We start from the raw sequence: 15,665 nt of genomic DNA, 5'->3' as shown, positions 1-15,665 counted from the left end.
TGGACACAGTAAAGTGAATTTAAAGTGACAACATCATGACACATGTTAAAAGACTGCACCTCCAGCCTTAAAAAGTTTAAAATCCAAAAATAGAAAATAGAATATAACTACAAACATACAATATGACTATAAACAGTGTGGACTGGAGACAGAATAAATAAAACAAAGTAGACACAGTAAAGTGAATTTAAAGTGTCGTAACCCGGCTCTTAGGTTGTGGCAAAATGGAGACGAATGAGGTGGTAAAAATATAACAGAGGTTTATTAAATCCAACTAACAATACCCAAAAATACAACAAGCAACAAAAACGTCGGTTGAGAGGAGGGTGAGGACCAGAGCAGAGCAGGACCAGAGCAGACAGCGAGCAGAACCAAGACCAGACCAGAGCCGAGCAGATCGAGAGAGAGACTGAACATCCATGTTGGACTGCTTAAATCAGGGGTCACCAATCCTGGTCCTCGAGGGCTGGTATCCTGCTTGTTTTAGATGTATCCCTCTTCCAACACACCTGATTCAAACCATAAGCCTATCATCAAGCTCTGCAGAAGCCTGATAGCGACTGTCAGGTGTGTGGGAAGAGGGAAATATCTAAAACATGCAGGATACCGGCCCTTGAGGACCAGGATTGGTGACCCCTGGCTTAAATAGTCACACCACGCCTGTCCCAGGTGTAACTCATCAGGAGGTCGCCATCTGTAAAAAAAAAAAAAAGAGAAAAAAAAAACCCAAAAAACTGACAGTGCCCAAAAGGTGCGGGGCCATCACAAAAGTGGCAACATCATGACATATGTTAAAAGACTGTACCTCCAGCCTTAGAAAATAGAATACAACTATAAACATACAACATGACTATAAACAGTGGGGATTGGAGACAGAATAAATAAAACAAAGTGGACACAGTAAAGCGAATTTAAAGTGACAACATCATGACACATGTTAAAAGACTGCACCTCCAGCCTTAAAAAGTTTAACATCCATGAATTATAATTTTAGTCCTTAAAATGCCCAAATGGCATTGACCATTTTGAGCATCACTGGGCAAAAATTCCATAATTACTTTTCATCTTAGTGTTATAGAAGTATCTGAGACAACATGGGACGTCTGCAGAAGAAAATCTACCCCACGTTGCAGATTTAGTCCAATCAGTGGTGTTTACAGACTGATAGGATGATTAAATACATGATTGACAGCTGTAACGACCAATCCCATGCCAGAATCCGTTAGACGCAACACAGACACAATTTTGCTGCTTTCTTTTGTGTCTCAGTGTGGACGTTTGGAAAAGTGGGGTCACTGCTGAAGTATTGACTGAAGCTCGCAGAACCTTGTGTATAAAAATGTTCAGTTGTAGAGGAATTAATTACATTAGACCGAAGTCACAAATATTGGGCATCAGTGCAAGTGGTGTGAAATAGGCCTGGAAATTGCATTCTTATCAGTCTAAAAAAGAACAGAAAGGTCTTAAAAGTCTTAAATTATGGTTGAAACTTGGAGAAACCCTGTTCAAAGTGCATTAAAAATCCTCCAAATCAGTTGAAGTCTACTTTTTGTTTCCTTTAAAATGGATTAAAAAGCAAAATGATTCAGTATCAATTGTTAAATACGTTTCTCACAAACTGACCCACTAACTACTTCCTGTATCATCTACTACTGGATGTTGCTTGGTTTGTGACCGAGAATATCACAACTTTAATCTTTCTCAAAGGAAAAAAGTTGAACAAAATGCAAAACGTGGACAGAAAAGTCTATTTTATCTGCAGGATGTTTTTAACAAATACATCTATTAGCATTACAGTGAGAAAGGTTAGTGGTGTGTGTGGTGTTTGTTTATTCAACACTTTATTCTATTAAGTTATCAATGGCCATTTTCATTTAAAACTACAAAACAAAGCATCTATTTCAGGTCTTTATGTTGACGTTTTATTTGTCACATTCTGAGGCATTTGCAGGTACACAAAACCCAAAATATGGACAAAATGCAATGTGTGGAAGTAATTTATATGAATTTGCTGTTTCAGGACTGGGTTTCTTCATATAAAATGTATTTTGTTTTTTTATCGGTGAACAGGTGAATGTTGTTTGTGTGTGGTCGACGGACTGTGGATGAGTGTAAGAGCACCACAGCTGGACCTGCGTGTAAATACCCTTTTTGCAGCTCTTACTTGTGGATATTTGTGGATTTTTGCTTTGACGCTGCTGAAAATCTCTTATTTCTCAAATGTGAAGAAACTTTTTAAACTATTTTGAAATAAATGATCAATTTCTTTGAACGCGGTGTCTTTCTGGTCCCACATTCATTCATTCATTCATTCATTCATTCATTCATAACCTTTATTTAAACTCAGACATATATTTAGGAAGCAACCTCATTTACTATATAGCTGAGACAAAACACAAAACATTTGAAACATACAATGAACATATCAGACATACCAAAAAGTAAGTGACAAAGATGAATTAAAAGCAGAGAAGTCCACTTAAGAACAGGAGCAGCTGGAGGTAAAATAAGATGCATTGATTTATGGAGTTGTCCTTCATATCTAACACTGAGAAAAAACATCACACATTAAGATAAATGACCAAATTAATATTTACATGGGTAGAGTGATGACTAATAACATTTTGCAGGCTGTATAGTGAATAGGTTTCAGTGCAGCACAGGTAAGTGGCATTTCAGTCACCTCAGTTGCTGTTGAGGTCTTTACCTGTTAATACAACCGCTAACTACCCATGTCTGAATCCATTATTTTCTGGCTTCTGCGGATTGGAAAAATGATGGATTAAGACGTAGACAGCCTGAACCAGTCAGCTAATAATTAAGCTCAGATACCAACAGGCCCCTCCAGATACCTTCTATCAGTCATTGTAATAAAGAAAAGCAATTTTTAACTGCAAATGAATGTTTTTTGGAATGCATGTTGACATTTTTGCAGTGAGCATACACATTGTCTTGTGTATTTTTGGCCGATATCCCCTGAAGCCTGGTTAAAAAATACAAAAGTTGAATAAATGTTGTGGTAGACCCTCAATTAGTAGCCAAACTTCCAATCCCCTCAGTTTAATACCTCATTATGTGTCTGTTATGATCAAGGTTAAAAAAGATGCATATTAACCCTTTAAACGCTGAAGTTGCAATATTGCGACAAGCAACGTAACTGACTGAAACAGACCACAGCTCCAAATAGAGTAGACAAATCTTATTACCACCTCCCACCAGTAGATGGCAGACATGTGCCCCTTCAATCCTAACACCATTTCATGGCTTGTTTCTATTCAAAGCAAAGAAGAAAAAACAGTTTAAAGGTTTAGTAAGTTAGTGAGTAAAGTTGATTTCATTTTAGTTTGGCTACTCTGCTGCTTGGATAAAAAGATACTAAAATTTACCGCTTTTTACTTTCTACTCATGTTTAGCTTCATTTATTTTAAGGATAAGATGACGAAAAAAACAAAGAAAACTTAAATGTAAATAATCAGTTTTGCTAAAAGTTACACAATCCAATACGGCTGCCGCCCTGTGACATCACGATATGCAAATTAGATGGATAAATTTACTCTCGTCATAAACTTTGGGTCATATCCAATATTTTTCTTATTTATAGTATGACTTTATCTCTAACCACTTCCAAGATACAGTGGTTTGAAATCTTAATATAAAAATTTCACATTTAAAAAAAATAAATAAATAAAACTCCGGTGCCCAAAGGGTTAATATTCTTTACGGCTTTTTTTGTTCATTTCCTTCGTCTCATTCCACATAACTTTTGGTGTACAACTCATCCCCCAACTTTATGAAAACACAAATAAGTCGGCAACGTGCAAAAGATTTCTGAATTGTGACTATTGTACAGTTTTGAAATTCAAGTACCGGTGGTGACAAAAACCTCTCATTCATTTAAAAGGGAACACATTGTGGAAATGTGACTCCCTATTTAGAGTCACAGTACTTTTGGTCCCATGACTTCCCACTTTAACAGCATCAGTCAGTATCACAGTATCCATGGCGGTGTTCAACATATAACAGTGTAAGTTTTAGGATTTTTCTTGATTTTATCCAGAAAGTGGATGATGTTAATAGAGTTTAGAGATGCTTTTGGAAATACTTAAAACTTTTCTTTTAAAACTGCTCTTACTCTGTGATGGTTTACCACCCATGCACCATATTTACAGCAAACGAAGTTGCATTTATCCTCTGTCATACAACACGACTACCAAAGCCCAATTACTGACAGAATTTGATCTATGAGCCTCCCAGTGACAGGAGGTCCATCTAACTGCTCCATTAAACTCAATAATAAATCAGAGTCGACATTTCTGTTCAAATCCATAAAAAGTAGCTTGTTTACATTGCTGTTTTACCCGTAGTGTCCAGTAAATATTAATAAAATCCATATCAGTGTGTTCAGGCAAGTCCACCCTCTGTCACAGTGAAAAAGCTTTGGTGATATGAGATACTGTCTGCAGCTCAGAACCAGTGTGCATAGCATCCAGCAGGAGTTTGTAAAAATGAATGTAGCTATGAACTGTACATTACTGTCTTTGCTGTAACCGTCATTAAACCTGCGTTCATTTACATCAATGTGTTCAGCTAGTAAAAGATTTTGGTGATATGAGGTACTACAGAGCAGCCAGCAGATCTCAGAATGCTGTTACTTTGTTAACCCTTAGTCCTACTTACACCCCCCCCCCCCAAGGGTAGGTAGGGGGTAGTGTTTTTAGCTCTGTTTGTGTTTGCTAACACTCTAGCAGCAAAACTATTGGTTGAATTCATACCAGAATTGGTTTGTAGATTGCCAGTGACCCAGAATAGATCTCATTACAAAGTAGGAAAAGTTGGTCAAAGTTCAAATTTTTTACGAATTTATGAAATCTTTTTTTTCCCCATTTACTTATAATGAGTGAAATTTCAAACGTCTGTATTGGGAAAACTATTGGTTGAATTCATGCCAAATTGGGTTTATAGATTGCTGGTGACCCAGAATACATGTGATTGCATTTTGGGAAAAGTAGGTCAAAGTTCAATTTTTTTTATGAAGTTATTAAATCTTTTTTTTTTTTCTCCCATTTACTTATAATGGGTGAAATTTCATAAGTGTATAAAAAACATCAATTTTGCAATTTGGCAATCTATAAACCCAATTTGGTATGAATTCAACCAATAGTTTTGCTGCTAAAATGTTAAATAAAAGAACAATTCCAATTTTTAATGAATTTTTTCCCCCCTTTTACTTATAATGGTCAAAATTTCACATGTCTGTAGCAGCAAAACTGTTGCTTGTTTTCATAACAAATTGGGTTTATAGATTGCCAGTGACCCAGAACAGATGTGGTTACATTTTGGGAAAAGTACGTCACAGTTAAAATATTTTATGAATTTAAAAAAAAAAAAAATTCTCCCATTTACTTATAATGGGTGAAATTTCAAATGTCTATCAAAACATCAATTTTGTTTCAAGTTACTTTAAACTTGGCAACATATATAGAGGCAACTGATATACTGACATCAGCACAAGCATAGACATGATGACATCAGCTGGATCGATGCCAAAATAAGTCACAATACGTACGAGGGGCGGGGTTTGTTTTTTATCTGTATTCTTCTCTTCAATCATTTATCACCATTGATCAAAATATTAACCTCTGAATTTTCCATTTGTCAGTCAAAATCTGGTATTTTTATTTTATATTTAATTTACTGATCATATTAAAGCCATAAAGTTCATTAAAGCCCAGAATAAATTGAAATGTTATTATATGAAAACAAAGAAAACAGTAGAAAAAGTGACTCTTCCATCAAAATATATCAGTAACTTTACATAAAAATAAACGTCTACAGACACTGTCATTTGTCATATTTTATGGGATTTTTTTGTTGAATCAACATTGCTGAAGATGACGTTCACTATAGAGCCTTTGAACATCCAAATGGGACCATGAAAAACTGAGAAACAGCTGAATTATTTACATGTATTGATAAGATTAATGATTTAGAAGTTATTAAGTAGTTTATATCAGTAGATACTTTTGGTTGGTTGCAGATGATTAGGTCTGTGAGGGTTGAAGTCACTGAATTTGTTTTGCTCTTTCACAAAAATAAACAGGCATCATGTTGATTTCTTTTGACGGAGATAAAACAGTTTCTAAATCAGTGGTTGATTACACATCCACTTTGTTTAGGACATGTATAAGATCTTTTCTCTGCCTCAGCCTGTGCATTTTTCATTTCTTTCATAAAAAAGGCTCAAATCCCAAAAGTCATGTGGTATTTTAGTATCACTGTCAGTGTGACATCAGTTACCATAGCAACAGTGGTCAATCTTAACAGTGTCATTTTCTTTTTGAAACCTTTATACACACACGTACCGTGACAAGCACAGATTCAGGATGTATTCTATGTATGTATTCTATCAGAAATAATACATAATAATAAGTACATCACATTATACAAGACATCAGGGAGAGTTAGCAACAGAAAAAACAAATGATGTGTGTGTGTGTGTGTTTGTGTTTAATCTATTCTAATGTAATCTAATCCTAATCTGATCTAATCTGATCTAATCTAATGTAATCTAACTTAATCTAATCTAATCCAATCTAATATAATCTAATCTGATCTAATCCAATCCAGTCTAATCTAATCCAATGTAATATAGTATAATATAATATAATATAATATAATATAATATAATATAATATAACATATAATATAATAGAATATAATATAACATATAATATAATATAATATAATATAATCTATTCTAATCTATTCTAATCTAATGTAATCTATTCTAATCTACGTAATCTAATCTAAATTATTCTAATCTAATATAATCTAATTTAAATCACTCTAATCTAATCTAATCTGATCTAATCTAATCCTTCATTCATGAAGGCAGTTCTCTGTGGTTTATATGAATATATAATGTACTGAACTAAAATATCCTTAAAAACACAATCCTCTGATTCCTCTCTCAGAACATAAACGTGTTAATTATGACTGACACTACCTAACTGGTTTATTTACCTAAGTAAGTGAAACGAACATCTGAAATAATTAAGAAAGCAGAAATTAAGAAGCAACATGAACACTTTTTAATTTTTAGTATGTTAATGTGGCATTTCAGATTGAAAATATCTTGCAAAATTACTTTCAAAGTCGTAAAAATCTGCCATGTCATATCTGGGTTCTGCTTGTTTATATGACTGTTAGATTTCACTTCAAGAAGACTCATCATGTTTTAAAGAGGTTGTCTCTCTCAAAGATGACTGATGTGACTTCATTCAGCCCAGTTTGAGCATCGAATTGTGGCGGCGACATCACAAAGTAGTAAAGCTGCATCTAAGACAAAGAGATCATCTTCATCTGCTGGTAAAAGTCTGGTCTTGAAATGTCACATATTAAACACTTTTAGATGATTTATTGCTTTCAGAATAAACACAGGTTTCCCAAAGAAGACATCAATGCACAGCTACCTGGATGATTGATTTACTCATTTATCGTATCTTTTATGAACAAGTAAAATGGTTTTCCTTTTCAACACCATTGAAAAGGCAGTTTTTCAAAGTGTCTAAAACATTACCTAATGTGCTGTGAAAACCTGTTCATCTTTTCACTTGCTGGAGTTTTTAATAGCAGGTGAAAATGAATGTGTCCCTGTGAGAAGACTCCCCGGTGGTCCTGTCAGTGAACTAATCGAGTGGGAGCAGATTGGGTGCTTTAGATAATATGTGTGTAAAAGATCAAACTGATTACTATCCTTTATGCAACAGACATGTATTAAACCTTAACCCTTTAGCAATCTCTCCGGCGCTGCATTTTGCACTTGACTGCATTCAGATTACTGTAACTCCTGAACTCTTTGTGCTATCTATGAAATTCAAATTCATTCTTCATGGCAAAGCTGAGATCCTGAGCTTTCCAACACTATATAACACTTTACAGCAGCAACGTGAGACTTTAATCCAAGTAGAAAGGAACTGTTTTGGAGACTTCCACACAAGCTAATAAACGCCTGGAAATAACAAAAAATATGAAGCCATAATAGAAGGTCCTGGGGTTGGATTCCAACACCAGTCGATGGGGGTGGGACCTTTCTGTGTGGAGTTTGCATGTTCACCCCGTGTCTGTGTAGATTCTCTGTGGGTACTCTGGCTCCTCCCATCATCCAAACACATGCACTGATAGGTTCATCAGTTAATCTAAATTGTCCATAGGTGTGAATGTGAGAGTGATTGTCTGTGTCAGCCCTGCGATGAACTGGTGACATGTCCAGAATGAACCCCGCCTTCACCCATAAGTAGCTGGGATAGGGTCCAGCGACCCCCATGACCCTATGCTGAGGATAAAGCAGGTTCAGATAATGAATGAATGACTGAATGAATGAAGCCACAATATTACGGAAGAGGATTAGGGCCACTGGGAAAAATAAATAAATAAATAAATAAATAAATAAAAAATTAAGGTCCAATATATTTTTTTTATTATTATTCTGAGAAAAGGTCAAAATTCTGAGCAGGATTCTGACTTTTTTTCTCAGAGTTCTGACTTTTTTTGTGTCTCCCCCTACCTCCCCCCTTCTCCCCCTCTCCCCCAGTCTCTCTCTATCTCTATTGCTCTCTCTTTTCTCCTCCTTTACTCTCTCTCTTTAACTCCAACTGCTCAAGGCAGACGTCCATCCTCCAGGAGTCTGGGTCTGCTCCAGGTTTCTGCTGTTAAAGGGAAGTTTTTCCCTCCACTGTCACCACTCACAAGTGTTTCCTCCTGGAGGATTCTGTTGGGTTTCTGTAAATTGGCTTAGAGTCTGGTTTTGACCAACTCTATATGAAGACTATGTAGTGTCATGAGATAACTTTTGTTAGGATTTGGTGCTATATAAAATAAAATTTGATTGATTGATTTTTTTCTGACATTCAAGGAGAGTGTCACTTTCACTTTATGGCATGCAGGAGTACAGCAGGGCCACATAATGATGGATTTAGGGGACTTTTTACACATCCTAGGGGTTTCAAAGGAAGCCATTTCACTATTAGATGAGCAAAATGTGAGTGAATGTTATGTTTTGAAACTTGTGTATGTAAATTTGAAGAAAAAGACACTGATATCTGTTTCCCTTCCTTTTTGCTCATCTAGTAGTGAAATGGCTTCCTCCAGAACCCCTTGGATGCATAAAAAGTCACTTACATCCATCATTATGTCAGCCTGCTGTACTCCTGCGTGCCATAAAGCAAAAGTGACACTCTCCCTGAATGTCAGAACTTTTTTTTTTGTTTTCAGAATTTTGATATTAAAGTCAGATTCTGTTAAATTCTGACTTTAATCTCAGTTTTGACTTTTTTCTCAGAATATTTCAAAAAAAATATATTGGACCTTGTTTTTTTTTTTCATTTTATTTTATTTCCAGTGACCCTAATCCTGTTCTGTAATAATATGGATACTAAATGTTCAAGACCAAAAAGCATGTTTGAGCAGACGTAAAACAGTTGCTCAAATATACTCAAAACTTCAAGTCTGTTTTTTTCTCTCTCTATTTTTTTTTTACTAAAACACACTGTTGTAAGGATTTATTATTCATAATAATGATAATTAATGGCCAGATATTGAAAGTTAAATTCTTCCTGAAAACAAATGTGCAAAAGAATTGACAAAAAAGACGGTTTTTGACACTTTTACTGCAAAGAAAACATGAAGATGCCTAGTCAGCCTGTTATCATGGGAGTCTTATAAGGGTTAAAACACAATGTCGAAGTATAGAAATAGGAATGTATTAGTAAAGTAAGTGGTCCATGGGAGGAAGATTATTTGCCTGTAATACAGATACAATACAAGTATGTTAGCGCGTTAGTGCTTGTGAATGGATCACACAGTGCCTCTCTAAATTAAGGTTGGTTTTTTTTTTAGTTGAACAGCTTAATGGAGACTGGAACAAATGACAACTTCAAGTGGTTTGTCATGTTCTTTGGCGTGTTAAGTCTTCAACATGAAAACAACACTTCATATTCCAAAGACAGGGGGTGTTTAGGGTCAGCTGTGATTTTCAGTGTTTGTTTTAAGACTCTTTTCTCATACTGGCTCTGTGCAGACACATCATTTTCAGTGCTCTGACTTTAATGGCTGTTTCATGCATGCTGGCTGAAGCCCCTCTCCTACACTGTTAGGTTTCCAAACCGTGCTGTAATAACATATCAGATTTTGCTCTCCAAGATCGACTGATAAAATAACAACAACACAATCTGGCTGGATACTCAGTCTGTACAACTGTATAAGAAAATGAAGTCTCTGCTGCAGACTTCTACAGAAATCATCAATATAGGATTGACAACACCGAAATATGCAGAATCTGAAGCTTTATTGGCCAAGTATGTGCAAACAAACACAGAGGAATATGACTGCAGCTTAACTTTAGCTCTCACATGTTATACAATAAATATATGTATAAAAATGTAGAATAATACATATGTTTTTTTTTTGTTTTTTTTTAGAAATCTGTATAAATACTAAACAGTAAATAGAATAATAGTGCAAGCATAAGGACAATAGTGTGATCCAGGGTAGGTGCAAATATACATGAGGTATTTTCTGTCTGTTACAGTCTGATGACGAACTGTCCTTGAATCTGTTGGTTTTGGTGCACAGTGTTCTGTAAAAGGGGACGCTTGATTCATAGCCTGATTAGCTCGATCGTATTGTGAAGGAGCTGCGTGTGTTGTCGTCTTTGTTATCATCTTCGTCGTCATCATTGTTGTCGTCTTCATCTTTGTTGTCTTTGTCGTTGTCTTTGTCATCGTCTTCATCGTCTTCGTCGTCATTGTCTTGGCCATCTTGGTCGTCGTTGTCTTGGTTGCCATTATCTTGGTCGCTGTTTTGGTCACCATCTTGGTTGCCATCTTGGTCGCCGTTTTCCTCACCGTCTTCGTCACCATCTTAATCGTTGTCGTCGTCTTCGTAGTCGTCTTTGTTGTCATCATCTTTGTCGTCGTTGTCATCGTCATGTTTGTCGTCATTGTCTTCGTCGTCATCATCTTCTTCGTTGTCGTCTTCGTCATGATCGTCATCTTGGTCATCATCGACGTCATCTTTGTCATTGTCATTGTCTTTGTCATCGTCTTCATCGTCCTCATCTTCATTGTCATCTTTGTTGTCTTCGTCTTTGTTGTCTTCATAAGCAATTTCTTCAAACATCTTCTCTGGTGAAACTACTGGTCAGATTTATTTAATTTTACATGTAGCTTTCTTGGGACAATGTCTATAAATTCTGTTCACAGTTTTGAGATATCTGGATTATTGGATTTTTGACAATTTTTTTGAAATATTAAAAATTTGCCTTTACTTATAATGTGCCATATTTTGATGGATTATAACATGGAGATGGTTGCAGATCTCAGTATAGCCTAGTTACTATAGAACACCGACAGGAAGTCATATATGGACTTTTGTTTAATTTGACCACAGGACACTGATGTAGGGGCAGAACCTGATAACCTCGCAAATTCAACTTGTTATTGATTCTTGATAGAACATGCCGGTGGGATTCAGGGCCATTCGTCCTATTTTGGGTTTATGATCAGTTATCTGCCTCTGGTTACCTGCCTGTTTTAATGTGACATAAAATGAGATGTTGCATTGGGCAGCGGAATGAAGATGAAGATGAAGATGAAGATAAAGATAAAGATAAAGATAAAGATAAAGATAAAGATAAAGGCAAAGACAAAGATAAAGATGAAGATGAAGATGCCCATCACATCTGTTACTAGTAAACAAAGCAAAAAGAAAATACAAATCCTTGGTGAACTCCTGTGTTACTGTATTAATCTCTGAAAGTGTTTTGTCTTTAGCAGCAGATAGTTGTGCATCTGGAGGACATGTTAAAATCTAATTACCTTCAATTTAATCATAATTTGGTTTTAAACTAACTCTTAACTGGTCATTCAGAGAAACAGCATAAGATTATTTATTTATTTATTTAAATTTTATTTTATTTTATTTTATTTATTTTTTTTAAATTTTGTTTTATTTATGTATTTATGTATTTATTTATTTATTTTTTACAATATCATCAGCCACAGAGTTAATTTGCCTTTGCTTAATAATAATTAAATCCCCAAATTTGAGCTACATTCATTATATTACTATACTCTTCTATCCAGTATCTTTAATATACATGATTGTCTTTTCAAATTGTTGCTTTATTTTTTAAACAACTTTACCTGACTTAAATGAATCTGAATATTTTAGATGAATTACAATTAAATAAAATGAAGTTTTTCTCATTTAGTCCAAAAACAAAGACCACAGTTGTTTCTGCAACATAATCATTGATATCATAGATTATGCATGAGTGCATTTTGCAAACAACAAACATTTTCACATCACTGTTTCATTACAGATGCAGCCTCCTGGAGTACGGACATCGACAACAACCAAACAATTAATTTGTTACAGCTCATTTTCCCTTTAATCTTATTGATCCACCACCATCACCACCACCGCCCTGCCCCTCCACCCAGGGGATGAATGAAGCTCATTTGTACTAAAAAAAATTCTGTAGTTCTAATTTCATGCGCAGTGTTACAAAACCAACCCCCGCTGCATATTCCCTAGAAGCTGCCATAAGCATTACAATGAAGAATTCATTGCAGCACACACAAAACAGGCCCCTCAAATACCTCCTGGAAGACTGAAACTATGGTATGAGGAGCTATCGCATTCAGGTTCAGGTTACATTATACCCTTAGTTAAATTTGTTTTGCAGTGAGATGAAGACATCCTTTTGATAGTTCTCAAAACATAATGATATGTAACAAGAAACCAAGACATGTGTTTACAATAGACGCGATACAATAAGATAATTAGGTGAATGTTCTGCATTTTGTTCCCTCTGACAAGTATGTGCTCACTCCTGTTTGATCTAACTGCCACACCAATTCTCATGAAATTTACAGGAAGGGTGGAACCTGAAATAGAATTACAAGAACTGAAGAGAGTTTGCAGAATAATTAAATATGTCAAATGTCAAGAAACTGACCCTGACATTAGAATGACCATGCAAAGGGTTATTATGGATGGAGTTCATGATGTGATGCCTTCAGAGACTTAAAGTATGATCAGAAAAGAGAACCGAGGTCGTGAAGGAGCGGAGAAGGCTGAAAAAAAAAAAAGACTGCAGAGTGAGAGAACACTTCAAAAGTTTGACAACTCACAAGTGATTGGTTAAAATGGAAAAATATGGAAAACATGGAAATCAACTGATTGAGCTTAAAAATAGTTATTAGTATTAGTAGTGGTCAGCCATTCCACCTCAAAGGTAGAAGGTCAGGGGTTCGATTCTTGGTTCCTCTGGTTTCCCCACCATTAACCCATAAAGACCCAAACATCTACTGCCAATCAAATCCATCTATTGATCCTTTTTATACCTTTTGTTCCAATAATCCTATCAATACATGTAAATAATTGGTGTAAAATATAGTTTCTCATCTTTTCATGGTCATCAGATATGAACCATTTGGACATTCAGAGCCTCCATAGTGAACATGCAAACATTGATTCACCAGTAAAACCCATGGAGTTTGAACAATGACAGCAGATGGACACACTTGGTTTATATATATTAATAAATAAAATGAACAAAAACAAATTAAAAATGACAAAATATTAAATGACGTTAAAAAAAACAGCAAAAAAATAGATTAAAATGAGATTAGAAAGAGAGTAAATTGACCAATACAATGAACAAAAATGAATACTAAATCAACAAAATAATACGTAGCATGTACAAAATAAGCCACAAACTGTACAAAATTAAAAAATAAAATATAATAGGCAAAAAATCTTTGCAGAAAAACTTACTTTTTCTTCAGTTTTCTGTATTTTTGATATTATACCAATCAACTTCATTCTGAGCTTTAATGGACTTCTACATGATCAGTAAATTAAATATGGGACAATACCAGATTTTTATTGAAAAATGCAAAATACAGAGGATAATATTGGTTACATAGAGGGAAAATTTCATTTGGGAACTGACACAAAAGTATCACTGGGTCTTTATGGGTTAAAGCTGGTACTTATAGGTTAATATTCCTGTAAATTAATCAGTTAATTCACCTTGATGAAGATCTGGAGTTGGTTCCCAAACGCCTTCGATGGCTGCTCACTGCTCCTAATGTGCTACATGCTAATGCTAATGCTAATGCTAGGTGCTGTGTGTATCAGGATGGGTAAAATGGAGACACTCAATTTCCCTAGAGGGAAGTGAGTTAACCTTTAACCTTTAATTCTGCACAAAAGTTCCTGAGTGAACTTTTGCCAAGCTTTAATTAATCTTAACAGTGGCACCAACAGACTAAAGGACAGTCTATGATTTATTAATGATGTGGAACAGAAGATGAATTTGGACTTTTGGCTGTGATATAGATTTACCATGTTTGAGTAACCTTCTAGTGTGATTAGAATTCCCATTCATTGCCAAAGAAGCTACTTGCCACATTTTAAAGAAGCTACTGTCTCTTCATTACAACTAAGTATATTCAACTCAATAAACCTCCGTTGGAAAGTACGTGACTCTGCATATATTTGTTCAGTGTATGTTACTAATTGGCCTTTTACTGTTTCTGTTTCTTATTTCATTCAGAATCAGTTTTTCCAATGACTGACACGCATTGCATTAGACATTACTTAGTCATACTCGGAAAATCAAACATAACTTGTGTCAAGTCAAGTCTTTCATCAGTGTAAATTGGTTAAGTCTCAAATCCTGAAACATCTCTTCAGTCGTCTACTTCTGAGCTAAATTTTTGCTGCTGTCAAACATATTTAAACTACAAGTTTAATTGCGTGTGTTTAACTCCTCATCAACGCTGTATTAGTAACACTTCAGCTGAGTTCTGATCAAAGAATATAAATTACTGAGTGTCTGCACTCTCTGCTGTGTCGTGCATAAAAATGTGACACTGCTACAAGCTCTGTTGGCACTTCCTGTTTTTGCGCAGAGAGGTCTACAGCGATATTCAGCTATTGCTCGAAGACAAAGGAGACAGTTCTGCACAGATGAAGCACTTAAGTTCAGTCCAGAAGTCAAACAGTCCCAGAGGCTGATCACTGATAACATTACTGCTGTTATCCCCTAAGACAAACAGGCTTTCATTGCCTTTAATTGTTTGCTTTAGGCTTTTAGAAATAACCTGTTCATGTTTCCTAGAAATAATTTGAACTAAAGTAGCTGTAGATTTGTGGTCGAGGAGGCTTAACGCTACATTATGACTATACATTTTAACCCTTAAAGATCCAAACAGCCTGTGACAAACAAAATCATCTACTGATGTACGATGTTTAATACCTGTTCATCCGCTAATCCTATCAATACATGTAAATAACTGGTGTAAAATGCAGTTTGTCATCTTTTCATGGCCATCAGATATGACCCATTCAGACATTCAGAGGCTCCGTGAACATGGAAACACCATCATCTTCTACAGCACTGATTCATCAGTAAAACCCATGGACTTTGAACAATGACAGTGACACACTGGGTTTATATATATTAAAAACTAAAAAGAATAAAACCAAATTAAAAAAAAAAATTCACAGTATTAAATAACGTGAAAAAAAATTGCAAAAAAATAGAGTAAAATGAAATTAAAAAAGAATAAATTAATCAATAAAATGAACAA

The sequence above is a fragment of the Sphaeramia orbicularis genome, chromosome 14, assembly GCF_902148855.1.
Source record: "Sphaeramia orbicularis chromosome 14, fSphaOr1.1, whole genome shotgun sequence".
Taxonomy (NCBI): domain Eukaryota; kingdom Metazoa; phylum Chordata; class Actinopteri; order Kurtiformes; family Apogonidae; genus Sphaeramia; species Sphaeramia orbicularis.
The sequence above is the reverse complement of the archived record's forward strand: the minus strand, read 5'-3'. Positions refer to the sequence as shown.